Below are 19,296 nucleotides of genomic sequence, written 5' to 3'. Positions count from 1 at the left end.
GGGAAGATCAGCTGGAGAAGGGACAGGCTACCTACCCACTCCAGTATTCTTGGGCTTCCCTTGTGGCTCAGCTGGTAAAGAATCTACCTGCAGTACAGGAGACCTGGATTTGATCCCTGAGTTGGGAAGATCCCCTGGAGAAGAGAAAGGCTACCCACTCTAGTATTCTGGCCTGGAGAATTCCATGGAATTCCATGGGGTCGGCATGTTTTGAACAAGTAAATATCATTACATAACATTTTTTCCTTTACCAATATATTTCTCCCCATTTTGATTTTTAAATATAATGATACTATTAACAATGCCTAATGCCTAATTTTTCTCCTCCAATGTGTAAATTAAGAAAGTTTATATATCAACATCTATTACAAGTCCTATATTTTTTAATGTGTAGGGGAATTACTTTTGTATCCTTAGCAATGCTATTTTAACAATATTGCATCACATATTCTGATAGTGAGAACTAGCAGTTGTGGTTAAAACATTTTAAAAAATACTTATAAAGAAAAATATTCCCTAATTTGAGGATGTGATGTTATCAGTCTCTCCTCCTCCTCCTCCCGCACCCCCTACTAATTTATCTGAACTCACGATGAACCATCCTTTCTCTCTACTCCTTGAAAGGCCTTGTAGGTTCTTTTTGGAACAGACAAAATTTCCCCGCTACTGCATAATAAAGACTGGCTGATCTGCCATCCAGTAAACATTCAACGGAAAGAAAACAGCTGGTGTATGAAAGAGAAGCTTACTCACACATTTCAAGATAACTTCCGATTAGATTCATCCTTAGATTATTTCAACCTACAATGTTTCTGGCTTGAATAAAAACCATATTGAGTGTTTCAGGAAGGAGAATTTGTTTTTGAATGCCAGGCTCTGTGTTCAGCCTAGCAGAAAGGCCCCTTATCTCTTTGGGCTCCCACAGGCTTGTGGAATAAAAGTGAGTTGTGCATCGTTGGTTTGCCGTGGACTCCAAAACCCTATCCGACCGGCTGCGTCATGCTCTTCATTCAACAGATGGAAAATATTGCCTTGCAGCTCAGTGCCAGGAAGGCAGGCTGACTGGGAGAGGTGAATAGGGGCCCACAGAGGTGTCCCAGGCCGTGTGCATTCCAGTTAGGGGTTAATGGTCACGGAATGTCAGAGTTCACTGAGGCAAGACAGAGAGAAATGGCCAAGCTGCTTTTGTGATTGATGATCAGTGGAATGCAAAGGAAGAGAAAGTAAGCACACAAAGACATTTCAGTGTGGAACACAAGCGTTGGTAATGACTATTAAAACTACCTCTGATGATTTATAGTGTAGTTCTGAGGCAAATCCACTCAGCTCGGGTTGCTGATAACATGCAAATCATGGGAAGACGTTAAAAAATAAGAGTTCATCACAACTATTAACTCTGAAGTTTTTTGAAAATTTGCTTCTTCTTTTAGTATTTTATGTCCTCACACAATATCTGAAGTCATCATCCAGATTTAGTTGCACAGCACCTGAGTGGAGCTTTAGTTAATCATGTTTCTCAGAATCACCTGCCCACCTCTTACTAATTTGAAAGTTTATTGGGCTTGTAGCTCTTTTTTCGGAGAAGGCAATGGCACCCCACTCCAGTACTCTTGGCTGGAAATCCCATGGACGGAGGACCCTGGTAGGCTGCAGTCCATGGGGTCGCAAAGAGTCAGACACAACTGAGTGACTTCACTTTCATCTTTCACTTTCATGCATTGGAGAAGGAAATGGCAACCCACTCCAGTGTTCTTGCCTGGAGAATCCCAGGGATGAAGGAGCCTGGTGGGCTGCTGTCTATGAGGTCGCACAGAGTTGGACACGACTGAAGTGACTTAGCAGCAGCAGCAGCTCTTTCTTAAGGCGTCTCTGGTGGCTCAGTGGTAAAGAACCCACCTGCCAGTGCAGGAGATGCAAGAGACATAGGTTCAACCCCTAAGTCGGGAAGATCCCCTGGAAAAGGGAATGGCATCCCACTCCAGTGTTCTTGCCTGGGAAATCCCATGGACTGGAGAGCCTGGCGGGCTACAGTCCATATGTTCACAAAAAGTTGGACAGAACTGAGCACGCACACATGTAGATCTTCTAGGAGTCAAAGCTCCTAGAAAACAAAGCTATTATGATGGCAGGTTCAGTGGACCCTATGTGACCAGCAGCATCTGCATCCTTTGGGCATGTTAGAAATGCCAGTGCTTGGACCCCACCACTGAGTAAAAAGTTCTGTGGAATCTCAAGGAAAACAAAACAAATGAACAAATCAAAATAGAAGCCAACTCATAGACACAGAGAACAAAGTGTTGGTTGCCAGAGGGGAGAGGGACAGAGGGATGAAGGGGGAAAAAAGGTAACTGTGTGAGGTCATGAATGCCTATTAGCTTGATCGTGGTGATCATTTCACAATTAAATTGATATGGAACCATCACCATTGTGTTCTACAACTTATGTATGTACAATTTTTGTCAATTATATGTCAATAAAGCTGAAAAAAAATTTTAATTTTGATTCTGGGGTGAGGCCCAGTAGTCTGATTCTAACAGAGTAATTGAAAGGTGATTCTAACAGAGTAATTGAAACCATTGGTTTATATAAAACCACAAAGGAAACTAAATGATTATTTTCAAATTGTAAAAGAACACCAAAAAAGAGAGAGGCATATAGCAACACTAACTTTGGGAGCATACTATCGTTAAGAGTTTAAGAAATAATAAAGCGATATCATGTTAAATAATAATAACGCCTTAATTTCAGAGCATTTTATAACACTATGTGTAAAACACTTGTCCACACGTTATTGTCCTGATAGCACCAGGGTTGTTTGTCAAACATATCTTATAACAGGTCAACTTTCTAGAGATAGTGATCTATAAAAAGTGCTGAAAGTCAGCAATATAATTTACATAGATCAGTGATAAAATGACACTTCGTTCAATAAAATAATGTGTGGTGAAATACGAAAATATCCTGAAAAGGTTATGCTGCATTTCAGGAAAGTGCAGGCCTGGGTGTAACCATTGTTTTTTTTTTTTTTTTTTTAACTCTTTTCTCTTTTTCTAGTCTTCATATTGGGTGACCTGCAAGTACACTCAGAGATATTGTCCAGAGTGTAATTTTTCAACAACGGGAAAAAATTTTTGTAACCATATTACTAATCCTTGTGACCTACATCCTTCGAAAGGAGAATTCTGAATGAAGCTTTAATGCTTATGAATACTTTTAGCTCCATGGCCTATTTGTTATCCCTAGGAGGTGGGTATTTAATCTGTCAAACATTTGTAAAACACCAAAAGCAGTATGGCCTTTGACCTGGGTCACTAAAATGGAACCCCGTTCTAGTGACTTTTTGATTTCACCCAGCAGGATCCATACATTTGTACCGTGCCTTATGAAGCATTCAGGCAGAGTATGATCTTTGACTTCTGGCCACCTGTGTCCCATACTTTTTGTGTGAAAGAAATAAATGACAGGCTTGGAGATTAAGGCCAGCTCGCCCTTTCTATTCAGGTGTATTGCCAGCTGAGTTGAATGACCCATGGGTGCATTAACTTATAATATTTTTTACCGTTATAACTTTTAGCAATGCATGTGTTACTGACAAATTATCTTAACATTATGTGTCACAAACAGGTTTTATTCTTTGGTATGTAGGTATATCAATTCAATAAAAAAAAATCTAACATAGTACACGCACACATACCTATCCATCCTTAATTACCGCATGTGTTTTCCATATTAATGTCATCATCATGGTTTTTGAATCAAGGATCTTTGACATTTTGGAACGGTTTCCAAGGGTTTACAAGAGGGTTTCTATATTACTATTCCAGAACCTATCCTGGGGATAACATTTGGAGATTCTATTGTGAGCAAGTTTCATTTTATCAGTTTTGAAAAGTCCTATGAGAATCTACAGCAAAAGGATCTCACTTAATAAAGCATAACATCTAACTCTTCAGTTGTCTATCACTTTAATTCACTCATTCAAGGGATGGTTATTGAATATCCCTTGTACCTAGATCTATTCCAGGCACTGTGGAAAATATAAAGACGGGTTTCTTCCCTTGAAGAGTCTGATGAATGAGCTAAGACAGATGCACAAATAACTGCAGCCTAGGGGCAGATTGCCCATGTTCTATACCAGAGGTGTAAGCAATGGTTTATGAATGCTTGACTAAGAAATAGAGAGAGTGGCTTTATGGAAGAGGTGATATTTATCCTAAGACTTGAATGATACATAGGACTTTAACAAATATAAGTAGAGAGAGAAAATAATCCAATTAAGAATAAACAGTGTGAACCATTAAACAAAGAAAAAGCTGAGACTTTTAAGCAAATGTCAAGTAGTCCATACTGATCTGATAGTAAAGCAAGTGAAGAAAAGTCGGGAGACTTAAATAGAAAACATGGAGGGAACTAAATTGAGGAGAACGTTAAGCAATTCAGACTTTCTAGGAATAGGGAGTTGAGAGTCATCAGACTTTTTCAAATCAAGGGAGTAAATTCTGGCTAGAGGTTTTCAAAATAAGATTGTACCAATAGAAAAGATCACCATTGTTAAGAGTCGTGTCAAGCAGCTTTCTACTTCCAAATCTTAAACTTGTTAGTGATATGATTAAGTCTGTTTCTACTTCTTGTGTCTCTGTTTTCTCATATGGAAAAAATTTGAATAGTTCCTTTTCTATCAGGGTCCCTGTGAGAATTTATTCAGGTAATACATATAATGCATCCTAATAGAGGATCTGGACTATATGAAGGAAATAAAAATGTCTTTATTTTTCTCCAAAATTTTCATGAATGGGGAAGTGAAGACTGGGAGTAGGAAGATAAAAGATAAATATGAATCAAGGTGGTAAAAGAATATTCACATTTTCTTTTTAATATGTTTGTATAAAATATATAGATTAATCTACATGCTTATAATATATAGATGCAGTAGAATATTTTTCTGGTCTAATTTATCCTACCTTATTTCAACATTACAGGTGAAAACTGAAAATTTTACTTTAGTTTCAAATCATAAATTTTAATCGCATATGAATGTCCTCTGATACTTGTTTACACAAGTTGAATGAATCCCTTTATTAAGTACTTAGTGTTGTCTCTTAACTTACACCAGACAAGCTATATTATTTTGGCAGAATTCTGAACAGCTTTAACCCTTAAAAGGAAAAGATTGCTCCCCACACACATACATATATCTAAGATAGTATTTACACAATCCTGACATGTATTGCATATGGAATACCATAAGCAGGTCATTCAATTTGTTAATTTGTTGTTCAATGTTAACACAATTCCCAACTTCAATATGAGCAGTCTGAAACATGTACGTAAGTTCTTTTTTTCGTACTTCTCAATTCAAGTAATGCATTAAAAAAAAATCAAAATGGGTCTCTGTGAGTGACTGAATGTCTCCTGTATCTGATTTAGCATCTGGTTTTTAGCATCCCCCCACCAAAAACCCTTTTTAGTGAATTGCACTGACTTTTTGAAGATTAAATCAGTAATAAAGAATGTGACTTCAGATTTTACCAATTTGGCTGCATTTGCAGAAGTCACCAATTCTGTCAGAAGATGTCAGCTGGAGGTTCTTACAGGAGGGACAAGTATTGTTGGGATAAAAACCAACGTAAATAAATAAAATTGATAAAATTGGAAATACATCCTGAACATTGCCAAATCTGGTTCTCAAATTTTGTCTTCTCAAACCTCTCCCCTACCCATAACCTCTCCATCGTGCCCAAATCTTCCCTTGGCAATGTTCAAGATGGTCAGATGAAGCTGGTGAGGGACCGAGACTAGAGGCCTGACCAATAAAAGGCAACAGAGCAAGGAGTGGCAAGGGCAGGGGGGCACAGCTGAGGGGCTGCAGAGAACCCTCAAAGTGACGACTCTCACCTGTGAGCCCCGTGTACACAAGCCTGCACCCTGCAGGGTCTCAGGGATACCTGGTGGGTCTCTGCTTGTCCTGAATAAGACCTGTTTGCAGGCTCAGAGATCTGAGTCTGGAATCATCCCTATATTTTAGAAAAATTTACCCACTTTATTGAGGCATAACTGATACAAAACACTTGTGCATATTTAAGGTAAGTTTTATAACTTGATGGGTTTGGAGATTAATATACCCGTGGAAGCATCACCACAGTCTATTGCCATAAACATATCCATCAAATCCCAAAGCTTCCTCCTTTTGTGTTCATTATGACCACATTGGGGGGAGGTGATACAAATACTTAATGTAAAATTTACCCTCTTAAAAATTGTTTCAAGTACAGTGCTGTTTACTATTAGTCCCCATGCTGTACAATGGAGCTCATCTTTTTATTTTAATTGGAGTCTAGTTGCTTGACAGTGTGGTGTTGGGTTCCGCTGTACACCAGAGGGAACCAGCTATGTGTATACATACCCCCTCCCTCCTGGAGCTCCCTCCCTAACCGCTCCATCCCACCCATCTAGGTCACCTTCCTACATAACTGAAACTTTGTACCGTACATCAACTTTCACCAAGGAAAGTTTATGTAATATAAATTCTGCATTTAAATATACACTAGAAATGTACAGTCCAAATAATTACATAAAAACATTGTGGTATCATACTGAAAATAGATGGGCAGAAGAAGGCAATAAGGAAGGGAGTATATCCAGTCTTGAATTTCCTTCTTTTTATTTCATCACCTTTCTCCCCACCCTTCACACCCCTTCTTTCTTTGTTCTTTTCTAATAATTCAGGTATGAAAATTGCTATAAGTGCAAGAAATTTAAAGTATGCAATGTGACGATTTGATATGCATACATATTGTGAAAAAATTCCCACAATGAAGTTAACACATTCATCAGCTCACATATTTATCTTATGAGTTTAAGTTTTACTATCTTAGCAAATTTCAATTATGCAATACAGTGTTATCAACTATAGTCAGCATGTTATATATTGGATCCTCAGAATTTATTCATCTTGTAACTGAAAGTTTATATCCTTTTACCAATCACTGCCAGTTTCACCCAGCCCCAACCCCTGGTAACTGCTTTTCTACTGTCTTTCTCTATGAGTTTGACATTTTCCTACACTCTGTTTATCTCAAAATCTTTAGTATTAAGTATGATTTTATGAGAAACTGATGCATGCGTGCGTGCTAAGTCACTTCAGTTGTGTCCAACTCTGCGATCCTATGGGCTGTAGCCTGCCAGGCTCCTCTGTCCATGGGATTCTCCAGGCAAGAATACTGGAGTGAGTTGCCATGCCCGTCTGTAGGAGATCTTCTCAACCCAGTGATCGAACCATGTCTCTTACGTTTCCTGTATTGGCAAGAGAGTTCTTTGCCACTAGTGACACCTGGGAAGCCCATGAGAATCCAATAAATTTTAGATAATAGGAATGTAGGATGAACTTGACTACTTTTGGGGATATGCTCTGACTTTACATTTTTATTAGCCAGTGGAATATTGGGATTATAAAAAGACAACAAACATGTTTTCTATTAAACGAACAGTCAGATAAAATTGAGATTGGGAAGGCCCCATCCAAGCAAGTTGGCTTGGCTATAACTTAGTTTTGAAAATTAATTTACTAGAATTATATATACATCACCCTTGGACCCCTAGTTCATGGTCCACTATAGTGAAAAATACATCTTTCACATGTGTCAAGCCTTCAGAGCTGACTACCATATACCCTGGACCTTTATAACTTCATTAAGTTGACAAATGTCACCTAATGAGACCTCCTGGGAAATGATTCTGGTATACATTGTCCACAAGGGACAGCTAGACATCGATTGTAAGTGTATTTTGTTTGCTATAATCTTACCCAGGCTTTTTTTTTTTTTTTTTTGAGTATAGCTGCTTTACACTGCCATGTCAGTTTCTTCTGCACAGTAAAGTGAATCGGTCATATGTATAAAATACATCCTTTCAGTTTTGGATTTCCTTCCCACTTAGGTCACCACAGAGCACCAGGTAGACTTCCCTGTGCTATACACTAGGTTCTCACTAGTCATCTATTTTATACGCCATGCTAATCTTCTCTGTATTGTTCCAATTTTAGTATATGTGCTGCCCAAGCCAGCACCAGCTTATTTTGACTTATATTTATCAGTAGTCAGTGTATGAAATTATTTTATATTGATCAATACCATTTGTATGTATTTGGCTAAAAGATTAAGGCCATAATGATCAAATATAATTTATTGATAAAGCATTTTTATTGCTCGCTGTAAAAGCAAAACTGAGAAAATATTTGCAAGATAGCTTTAAAATCTGTGCTTTTAAATGAAAAGGAGCTTTTTAGAAAGAAGCTTCATCATCTAATTTAGGGAAATAGTAGGCACCAAATAAATTTCAATGTGTCTTTTTCAATTATAAAAAAGTACTTAGATGCTTCTAGGACAAGAGGCATAGTTCTGGCTGTTATGGAGAGTACTTAAAAAAAAATGACAGTCCAGCATAGGAGTTGGGCCATGATAGAGAGTAATAATTGTCATACCAGAGTTGGGATAAATCACTGGGGAGAAAAAGATTAAATCCAGATGGGCTCAGGAAAGTCCTCTATATGGAGATGGTGTTTACACCAGTCTTTGAAGGATGGAAATTCTCTTTCAAGTCACGTTCTTAGATACATTTATATGGTACATCTGATAAAACACTTTTCTACTTTGTATTAGTTAACATATCTGAAATGTGCTTTCAGCATGCCTGACTCTGCCCAGTTTATTCAGCCCTACACAGATTTGTTTTATGAATTAATCTATATATTGGAATGTCTTTGTTTCCGTTTGTTAGCAAGATTGAACAAATATTCACAGCTGGCTCAGCCCTGCCTCTCTGAAGTCATAGTAACATCTTCCAATGTGAATATTAATAGTTATTACCAGTGTCTGATTAAATAAAAAGTCTGTCTAGCATTATAGCTAAATATTAATTAATTAATACTTGTACTATAATGTTGACAATTTGAATCTTATATGATACCCAACAGATACTAGAAAATCAAGAAATATTTTCAAAAATAATTTAGTGAATTTTAATTGGTTTATCTTAACATTTATATTGAATATACACACTTTTTTTTCATAGCTTTTTGAGTGTGTACGTGCTAAGTCGCTTCAGTCGTTCCCAGCTCTGTGCGACCCTATGGGCTGCAGCCTGCCAGGCTCCTCTGTCCATGGCATTTCTCCTGGCAAAAATACTGGAGTAGGTTGCCATGCCCTCTTCCATGGGATCTTCCTGACCCAGGGATTGAACTTGCATCTCTAATGTCTAACCTGCATTGGCAGGGGGATTCTTTACCACTAGTGTCGCCTGGGAAGCCCAGGTTTTAGAGTACAAAGGAGCAAATAAGCCATTTATATGTGGTAAAGAGCTGATTGGCAGGAGTTGTCTCACCAATTTGTTTGTAACCATCAGGCTGGAGGAGCAGTTAGGACTCAAGTGTGATCAGATTCCTCAGGCACATTAGAACTGCAGCCCTGAGTTGCTGTCCTCTTGGAGAGCTATCCTCATGGCGAGTTTCCTGCAGTTTATCCTGCTTATTTGTCCTAAGGTACTGGCTTGGGAAACCGACTCTGAATTAAGAAATTCAATTCTCACTTCTACATCTATCCATCTAAAAATGTTTACCCTGATCCAGCATTTGGATGACGAACCCAGCCTTATTAACCAGCATCAGTTCAGTTCAGTTCAGTTCTGTTCTGTTCAGTCGCTCAGTCATGTCTGACTCTTTGCGGCTCCATGAATCGCAGCATGCCAGGCCTCCCTGTCCATCACCAACTCCCGGAGTTTACTCAAACCCATGTCCAGCATACAGTACTGTTAATGTTTTTACTTTCCTAATTTAAAATTGTTATTTTCTGATTCTGTATCTGCCCTTGCTCTTAACTTGAAAATTCTTTCACAGTCTCCCCATTTGATTTTTTTTTTTCACCTTTTGAGACAGATTCTTCTGTTTTCATTCCTTACACATAGGCCTGTTAAAGATGTTCTTTTGTAACCAACCTCTGATAGCCTCACTCCTATCATTGTTTCAAATGGAGATAAAAGAAGCAGCAATGTCAGCTGTTGTAAACTCTGATCTCTGTGCATCTGGGCATTTCTAAATTACCATATTAACTCATCCTGGTAACTATTAAGATTCAAATATTTCATAACTGTTGTAACTATTCCAGAAAAATAAGAACATTAAGCCCAACATGTAAAGTGAAAGCTCTTCTACAATACAGAAACAAGTTTCTTGTATTTGTAAGTTTTTCAGTGGTATAAATGTTGTTTTAACTTGACAATATGCCAACTTAAAATATTATCACAGAAAATTTTCTAACAATTATAGAGGATAGACATTTCGAGTTGACTGAGAATCACTGGAATGTTTTCAGTATTACTGCAATGGAAATTTTACTTCTTAGAGTTATGAAGATACTACCACATAATGAATGGATAAATACCAAATTCTCTCTGTGCTCCATAATGATGTTTCTTATCACAAAATATTTACTTTGCCTACTTTTTTGCCTAAAAAATCTTGCTTAATGCCAATTTTCTAGACAATTCTTCCACTGTATTATTAATAGTAAGAGTTCCTGGTTTTCTTTCTTCGATTCAGATGAAGCACTAAAAGAAAGGCCACAAACTCTGAAATCACCTTATAACAGGCAACATGACTTGGGTTCTACAACTTTTTCCATGAGACAGGAAGCAATTGAATGTCTCCATGGCTTTATTGAAAGTTTTTATAAGTCTAGACAAAAACTCACACAGAAGCTGGTTGCAACCTTGTAACTACAGAGTGAATGTGTGCGGAATGACTCTCCACTGAGAGTCAGTAATTCCAATTGCACTCATGATCTCTGGGAGTAGACCAGTTCATTTGTTTGTAACTTAGTTACAATTCCAAATATTTTTGGATCTTGATTTAAGCTTCATGAAACTGAAGATTTCATAAAGTAGTGAAAAAAAAACACTTGGTATTAGGACTTCATTTATACTTTAATTCACTTGTAACACTATATTATAAATTGATATGTTAATATTTTCACATTTTGATTTTTTATCTACATACAAACAGATTTTGTTAGCATTTAAGTAGGATGACTGTTACATAGAAATGCATGGTATTTGAAATGCTTTTTAAGATCAGAATATTTCTTTTAAAAAACCAGTCTCTATAAAGACAAAGTTATTAGGCAATAACCAAGATGTCTTTGTAAATCATCAGTAGTGTTTTGTGATTAATGGCCCATTGATAGTTGAAGTTGCCTCTTAAATAAAAGAAGTAACAAATCAAACCTATTTGACTCTTGGTAAACTTTGGTTTAATCCTGTGTGCTGTCTGTCATTAAATCAATATTGCTAGGTCTAATAAGGTTGAAATGTGTTATCAGAATAGGAAGTTAGGTTAATTAAGATAAGTAACAGAAAACAATCATATCTATTTTGGGTAGAAAGTGATAATATAAGGACACAGACATTCTCTTGGAATAAGTCAGTGGCTCCAAAGTTTCTAGAAACAGAAAATAATCAAGTCTCCAAATTGCTTCCCTGCTTCTGCATACTGGCTACGTGACATCTGCTAAACTATTTTCGCTCTAAGCAAATTAACTTCCTTTATTTCTCTCATCCGGAGGGCAATTGTATCATAATCTTCCCAGTTACATCCAAGGTCTAGCCTTGGTCTTTATTCTAAGGCCGAGGGAGAGACTCCTATTAACTGTTTGGTTCTTTCTCCTGATCCAATTATTTTTAAAGAGAGGCCAAGGTCATGTTCTGCCCAAACATAATGGGGTAGTGTGAGGTGGGATACAATGCCTGTACATGTAGAGAGAGTTTCTGGGAAAAGGCGAATCATGGTGAACTGGGAAGATACCCAATACAGAACTAAGTCATTATTATGATCTTATCAGATTTTATTAGCACATTAAAGAAAACACATTCATAACTATTTTGAAGGGAGCTCTCATGCAAAGAGCTTTCCTGTCGATAGAGAAACATAAAGATTAGGTAGATAGCATTTCTACTCTCGAAGTGCTTATAAGTGGATGTTTGTGGTACTTGACAGTTTCATTACCTCACTGTTGGCTATGGGATTATCACATATTCATGGTAGAAAATTAATATTTACCAACTTAAAAAGTAATCTATTTTACTTTTTTAAGCATATACATAATAGTCGCATAGTTTTATGCGTAAGTTTACTAATGATGAGTTCAGTAGACCAATCAAACAGCAATAAGAGACAAAATATTTGAGGTCAGGCAATCATTAACTTATACGTGGTGTGATTGCTGTTTTACAGATCCAAGAGGTCTGTAAGATACAGAAGAGTTGACTCCATAACTCTTAAACAAGGTCAAGGCCAGCTTTTCCATCAGCCATTTTAGTTGATTCATAAAATTGTTAGAAAAGTATGTAGATCTTATTTGCATCTATACAAAAGGTGGTTCAGTGGTAAAAGAATCCACCTGCAATGCAGGAGACATGGGTTCAATCCCTGAGTTGGGAAGATTCCCCGGAGGAAAAAATGGCAACCCACTCCACTGTTCTTACCTGGAAAATCTCATAGACAAGGGAGTCTGGCAAGCTACAGTCCATGGGGTCGTAAAGGTCAGACACAATTGAGCTATCGAGCACACAGACACACATACCAAAGTGTGAAGTTGTAGGGAGAGTCACCCCTGGTGAGTCAGCGGCTCGCTTTGGTCCCTTCCTCTCACCTCGTAAAGCTGACGTGGGTCACAGGGCTCCTCACTCCTGAACCGTCCATGCCTTCACATCTCAGATGGAAAGACAAAATCCTCACTATGGGCCCAAGACCCCACAGAGCCTCCTCCTCCCTCTTGGCTCTCTGACCTGATCTAGAACTTTCTCCTGCCCATTCTGCTTCTGACACACTGCTCTTCTCACTGTCTCTCAAATATCCCCGGAAGCCTTTACGTTTGCTGTTTCATCTACCAGTACTGTTCTTTTCTCAGATGCCTGCATGGCTCCAGGCCTCATTTTCTTCAGGTCTAAAATAACAGCACATTTTCCACAGCCCAGTCTTTTCTATCCCAGTTGCTTTATTTGTCTCTGTATCTGGCATGCAACATACTCACTCAAACTAAAGCTGAGGGACTTTGTTTAATCTGACTACAATTTTCTGTCATAGAGTTTTAAATCATTTTATAAAAACATTGAACCTAGGAAAGTTGTGAAATCATGTTGGGAGATCTTTTAAAAGTGTGAAGTTCTTACCAGTTTTTAGCTTCTCTAATGGCTCAGATGGTAAAGAATCTACCTGCAGTGCAGGAGACCTGGGTTCCATCCCTGGGTTAAGAAGATCCCCTGGAGAAGGGAAAGACAACCCATTCCAGTATTCTTGCCTGGGAAATTCCAGAACAGGGGTGCCCACATGTCTACGGGGTCGCAAAGAGTCGAACACAACTGAGTGACTAACACTCACTTTTACCAGTTTGGGAGAGTTTATGAGCAATCTCCCCTAAACTTAGTAAATAAATTGTGATTACTTCACATGTTCATGGTACAGGTGGTTGACAAGTAGTCAACAGGTCATGGACTGTATGAGATTTGGAATCAGAGGAATAGTATTGAATATCAGTGTTGCCACTTCCTTACTTGTAATTTTGGGCAAAGAGATAAAATAATACTGAAGGTAGTAATAATAGAAGCTTAAAATAAATGAATAATTAAGTGAGTGAACTTTTGTAAACCACTTAAACTTTTTTTATTAAAGACAGGTAGAACTTATAATATCTGCCTCACTTAGTTGTAATGAGGATGAAATAAAATATGAAAATGCACTATAAAGTGAAAAACAATATTAGTGTCATTACTCTTGAAAATCAGGAAAGTAATGAAGTAAACACATAACTGGAAGAAGTTTATATAACCGTGTGGGTAGAATACTGGTCAACACATTGATATGCTCAAGTCTAATCACAGTATAATTATGAAAGTATAATAATGAAAAACTAAATATAGTAATATTTTTCTCAGATGACTATGTGCCAGCTACAAACCTAAGAATTTTAGAGCGTTATTGCTAGGAATCACTACTGCAATCCTATGAGGCAAGTGATTATTATCATTTCAACTTTACAAATGAGGAAAGTGAAAGGTAACCAGTCATATATCACATAGCTAGTAAATACTTCAACAGTGACTAGAATTGGTACATTTCTTATTCATTCAGTATTTTATCCACTCAGATTGGTATTGTTAATCTAAACTCATAATAATACATACCCTCCCATCAGTTTTACTTTCCTCTTTGAAAGTAGAACTATAAAAGGTAAAGAAAATTAATTAACATTTGTTAGGATTCAAAAACAAATATACAAATTCCTCCACATATGAAAAAAAAAAAAAAAACCTGCTGCAATGAGTCAGAAAAACATGAGGTCAAGAGTGTTTATATAAATTTGAAATAAACATACAATAGGACACATCCTCAGTGGCGTTGGTAAATTTTATTGCAGGATGTGCTTCTTAAGGAATTCACAAATAAAAGCCCTCAAGAGTTCCGGCCCAGCTGTCCCTTGCGGAGCATAATGACTCTTTGGCCCTCTGCTGTACCAGAGGTCACCGCACCACTTGCCCAGCAAGGCCTCCAGGTGTTGAAGGCAGGTCCTCCCCACCCCAGTGGTGACCCCCAGGCACATAGAGTACTTTCCTGGATCTTAAGGGAGGATGATCCATCAATATAAGTTAACTTTTCTGCTCCCATAGAATCCATAGAACATGCAAGGAGGTACTTAATTATGCAGGCCCCAGAAATTCCAATGCATCTCTTCTCATGCTTGATTATATGAAAAAGAGCAATAAAAATTGCTGAAAGACTGTGCTTTGAATGAGGTTGAAACCCAAGAAGTACAATGTAACAGAATTACCACTATCTTCAATTTTTTGTCATTTGAAAGATCAGCTCTGCTGTAAATAACTTTTAGGTGTTGCATACATAAGTGGCTTTTTTCCTCCAATGTGATTTTTAATTTAAATGCTGATGGCAAGAAAGAATTTCAGGGGGTGAATACAATGTACTTACAGGCGAAACAGCCATCTGATTGTGAACTTAGCTCTTGCATACTAAACAGGAGAGTTTTGTCTCTTGTCTCAATAGCTACAGAAAAGCAGGAAGTATTTGGAAGGGAAAAATGAGGATTGGGAGGAAGTGGGGGGTGGGGAGGTCTGGTTTGTCTATGTGACACACTTCTTCCTGGCATTATGCCCAGAAGTGTTTTCATACTGCTTTGAAAGACAGAAGCTGTATAAGAAAAACTAAAGAGACTGCTTTTCCTGAGAAAACATTTGAGACAAGACAGTCAGGGCAAGCCAGGTCTGTATGGGCCATGAGACCCGACCAGACCAGGTGTGGGAGCCTGGTCAGTGTTGTGAAAAAGCCCAGGAAGAACGGTGAGGTGAGATGCCCAGAGCAGATACTGACCCCGAGGTCCTTGGAAGACATCGGGGTTGGGGGCAAGTAGAAAAGGTAGCTTTGTGAAGTGGAGGCAGGGGAAAGAGAGAGGGAAAACACTTGTTATTTTAAACCAGTGGGTACTGATCATAAGGAACTGGCAGCTTGGAGATTACAAATAAATGTGAGGATTTACCCAAAAGAAACAATGAAATATATACAAATATTTATGTACATGGGAATTTGCTGCAGTATTATTTATAATAATGAAAATTTTAAAGTACTCTATATGCCTGAAAGTGTTCATCTCTCTGTTGTGTCCAACTCTTTGCGACCCCATGGACTATAGCCCCCCAGGCTCCTCTGTCCATGGAATTCTCTAGGCAAGAATGCTGGAGTGGGCAGACATTCCCTTCTTCAGGGCACCTCCCCAACCCAGGCACTGAACCTAGGTCTCCTGCATTGCAGGCAGATTCTTTACCATCTGAGCCACCAGGGAATACATATATATAATATAGGAAATATATCTTATATATTTACATATATATGACATATGTGTGAGTATGTAAATATTGGAATAATATGTAACCATTGAAATGTATATTCTAACAATATTTTAAGTCTAAATAAGTATATTAAGTTTAAAATTAGATACAGCAGCATTATATTTGTAGATATATAAATATATCATGATATACATATATAATCGGAGAAGGCAATGGCAACCCACTCCAGTACTCTTTCCTGGAAAAATCCCATGGACGGAGGAGCCTGGTGGGCTGCAGTCCGTGGGGTCACGGACACGACTGAGCGACTTCACTTTCACTTTTCACTTTAATGCATTGGAGAAGGAAATGGCAACCCACTCCAGTGTTATTGCCTGGAGAACCCCAGGGACGGCAGAGCCTGGTGGGCTGCCGTCTAAGGGGTCGCACAGAGTCAGACACAACTGAAGAGACTTAGCAGCAGCAGCAGCATACATATATAATACATATACATACATGTATACGTATGTGTGGAGAGAAGAAGAGAAAGATAATGAAGGGATACATCAAAATGTCAACAATGGTTATTTTTTAGGTGATGGAATTGCATATGATTTTAATTTACCTTCTCTGAGCTTTTTGGTGTTTTTCAGACTTTTTTAAAAGTACCAGAGTTCTCCTTTATGTATTCTTAATTTTAAATGTCACCTATAAACATTTTTTAAGTTTTCAATAATACCAAATACTATTTTTAATTAACTTTTATTGGAGTATAGTTGATTTACAACATTGTGTTAGTTTCTGCTATACAGTAAAGTGAATCAGCTGTACATATATCTATCTACTCTTTTTTAGATTCTTTCCCCATATAGGTCATTACAGAGTATGGAGTAGAGTTCCCTGTACTATATAGTAGGTTCTTATTAGTTAAATAAAATGTAAAATTCCTCTGCTCCAGTTCCTCTGAAGCCCCTGTAATGCTTTGAGTCACATCTCTTGGTGTCCCTGTATTTATCTATGTTTGTTTCCATTCTTTATTAATTCTTATCAAGATTTTAAATAACATGTTTATATCTTATACTAGTTATTCTATATATGCCTCTGACTCTTTCTCTTCTTTATTGACCAATCCCACTTCTTTATATATATCTACAAAAAAATGAAACTACTAATTCTAAAAGATACATGCACCCCAATGTTCATAGCACCATTTACATTAGCCAAGATATGAAACAAAGCCATTTCCATCAACAGAAAAACAGTATATGTTCATTTTATATATATATATATATATATATATATATATATATATAATGGAATATTACCCAACCATAAAAACTGAAATTCTGCCATTTGTAGCAACATGGATGAATCTAGAGGATAGTATGCTTCATGAAATATGTCAGACAGAGGAGACAGACGCCATATAATATCACTTGTATGTGAAATCTAAAAATTAAAACAAATATGTATATATGCAGAACAGAGACTCAGAAACAAATGTAGAAACTGGTGGTTACCAGTGAGGAAGGGAAGGGGGAGGGGCAAGACAGAGGTATGGGATTAAGAGATAGAAGCTAATATATATAAAATAGATAAGCAACAAAGATATTTTATAGCAAAGGGAATTATAATCATTATTTTATAATACCTTTAAATAATCTAGAAAATGTTGTATAATCTATAAAAATACTGAATCACTATGCTGCTGCTGCTGCTGCTGCTAAGTCACTTCAGTCGTGTCCCACTCTGTGCGACCCCATAGACCGCAGCCCACCAGGCTCCTCCGTCCCTGGGATTCTCCAGGCAAGGGTACTGGCGTGGGGTGCCATTGCTTTCTCCAGTGTATACCTAATGAGACCTCCTGGGAAATGATTCTGGTATACATTGCCCACAAGGGACAGCTAGGCATCAATTGTAAGTGTATTTTGTTTGTTATAATCTTACCCAGGCTTTTCTTTTCTTTTTTTTTTTTTTCTTGGAGTACAGTTGCTTTACATTGCCGTGTCAGTTTCTTCTGCACACCAAAGTGAATCAGTCATATGTATAAAATACATCCTCTCATTTTTTGATTTCCTTCCCACTTAGGTCACCACAGAGCGCCAGGTAGAGTTCCCTGTGCTATACACTAGGTTCTCATTAGTCATCTATTTTATATGCCCTGCTAATCTTCTCTGTATCGTTCCAATTTTAGTATATGTGCTGCCCAAGCCAGCACCAGCTTACTCTGTAGCAGCATCTCATACACAATGATGATCTCAGTCCCCTGTTTAGCAGAAGCTCCCAGGACCTCCCCGGGGCGGGGGGCGGGGGGCTGAAGGCGGTGGGGGGGGGGGGGTTGAGTCAAATTTCAGAATCTGAGTAGGCAATTGGTGGGCACAAGTGTTTGAAGCAGCTGGATTCTAGTAAATGGACAATAATTATCAGGAAGTAATATCAGAGCAGAGGCTTTAAGCAGTTAGCAATTGGAGAAAGTTAGCCTGAAAGATTTGTCCGTCTCATCCTTAGGCATGGTGTCTAGTCATTAATGATGATAAGTGACTGGGCAAATAGTCGTGAGCTCAGACACTTGATATCCTGGGAACAGAGTTTCCGAAAGTCACGTTTAAAAAATGGAAGGATGCTATGTGATTTTAATGATAAAACTCAGAGATAAGAGAATGGATCCTGAAGGTCAGATTTTGCAGATAAAAGAGAAACATGCAAATCTTACATGTGTGTGCCTGATAAGTTGCTGCTCTGTGTCTGATTTTTTGCGACCCCATGAACTGTAGCTCCTCTGTCCATGGGACTCTCCAAGCAAGAATACTGCAACGGGTTGTCATGCGCGCCTCCAGGGGATCTTCCCAACCCAGGGATCAAACCCACCACATTGGTAGGGAGTTCTTTACCACTAGTGCCAAACTCTTACAGAGTTTATATAATAAACTACCTATAGAAATACATGAAAAAACCATACTATTAGCTTTCACAGGCAGAAAAGTACTTGTCCTGATTTTTTTTAATATTTTTGTTGTTTCACAGAGGATTAGGTTGAACGTGCATTTCTTAATAGTTCTAGAATAATGTGTGGTGCCAGCTCTCTTGTCCCTCTACATGGGTGGTAACAGAACACAATACATCAGGTTAGAATCTAAATTGTTAGAGTACTGGCTCACATGAGGAATGCAAATGTCTACAAAACAGCAAGTTTGCAGGCACCCTTATTCAGCAATGAGGGCCTACTTCAGGTGATGCTGACGCCTTATGTATGAAGTAGGAGCAGATATGTGGGAGGATAGAGAAACCATATGCTACATGGTGTGATTTTTCTAAGCTGATGAAGTCTAAACTCCCCCAAGAAGTATCTGGGAAATAGAAAAATTAGAAACTGATAATTGAGCCTATGATAAATCTAGGCTTCTCTGAGAGTTG

The 19,296-nt window shown here is 38.0% G+C and overlaps 2 pseudogenes; both read right to left on the bottom strand.

Moving 5' to 3' along the window:
• Positions 1-8,005: 8,005 nt before the first annotated feature.
• Positions 8,006-8,065, bottom strand: LOC136144595 (U6 spliceosomal RNA; annotated as a pseudogene).
• A 9,940-nt stretch (positions 8,066-18,005) lies between these two features.
• On the bottom strand, positions 18,006-18,100 carry LOC136144596 (U6 spliceosomal RNA; annotated as a pseudogene).
• Between the last annotated feature and the right edge of the window lie 1,196 nt (positions 18,101-19,296).

The sequence above is a fragment of the Muntiacus reevesi genome, chromosome 11 (assembly GCF_963930625.1).
Source record: "Muntiacus reevesi chromosome 11, mMunRee1.1, whole genome shotgun sequence".
NCBI lineage: Eukaryota > Metazoa > Chordata > Mammalia > Artiodactyla > Cervidae > Muntiacus > Muntiacus reevesi.
This window is presented reverse-complemented; position numbering and strand designations above follow the sequence as displayed.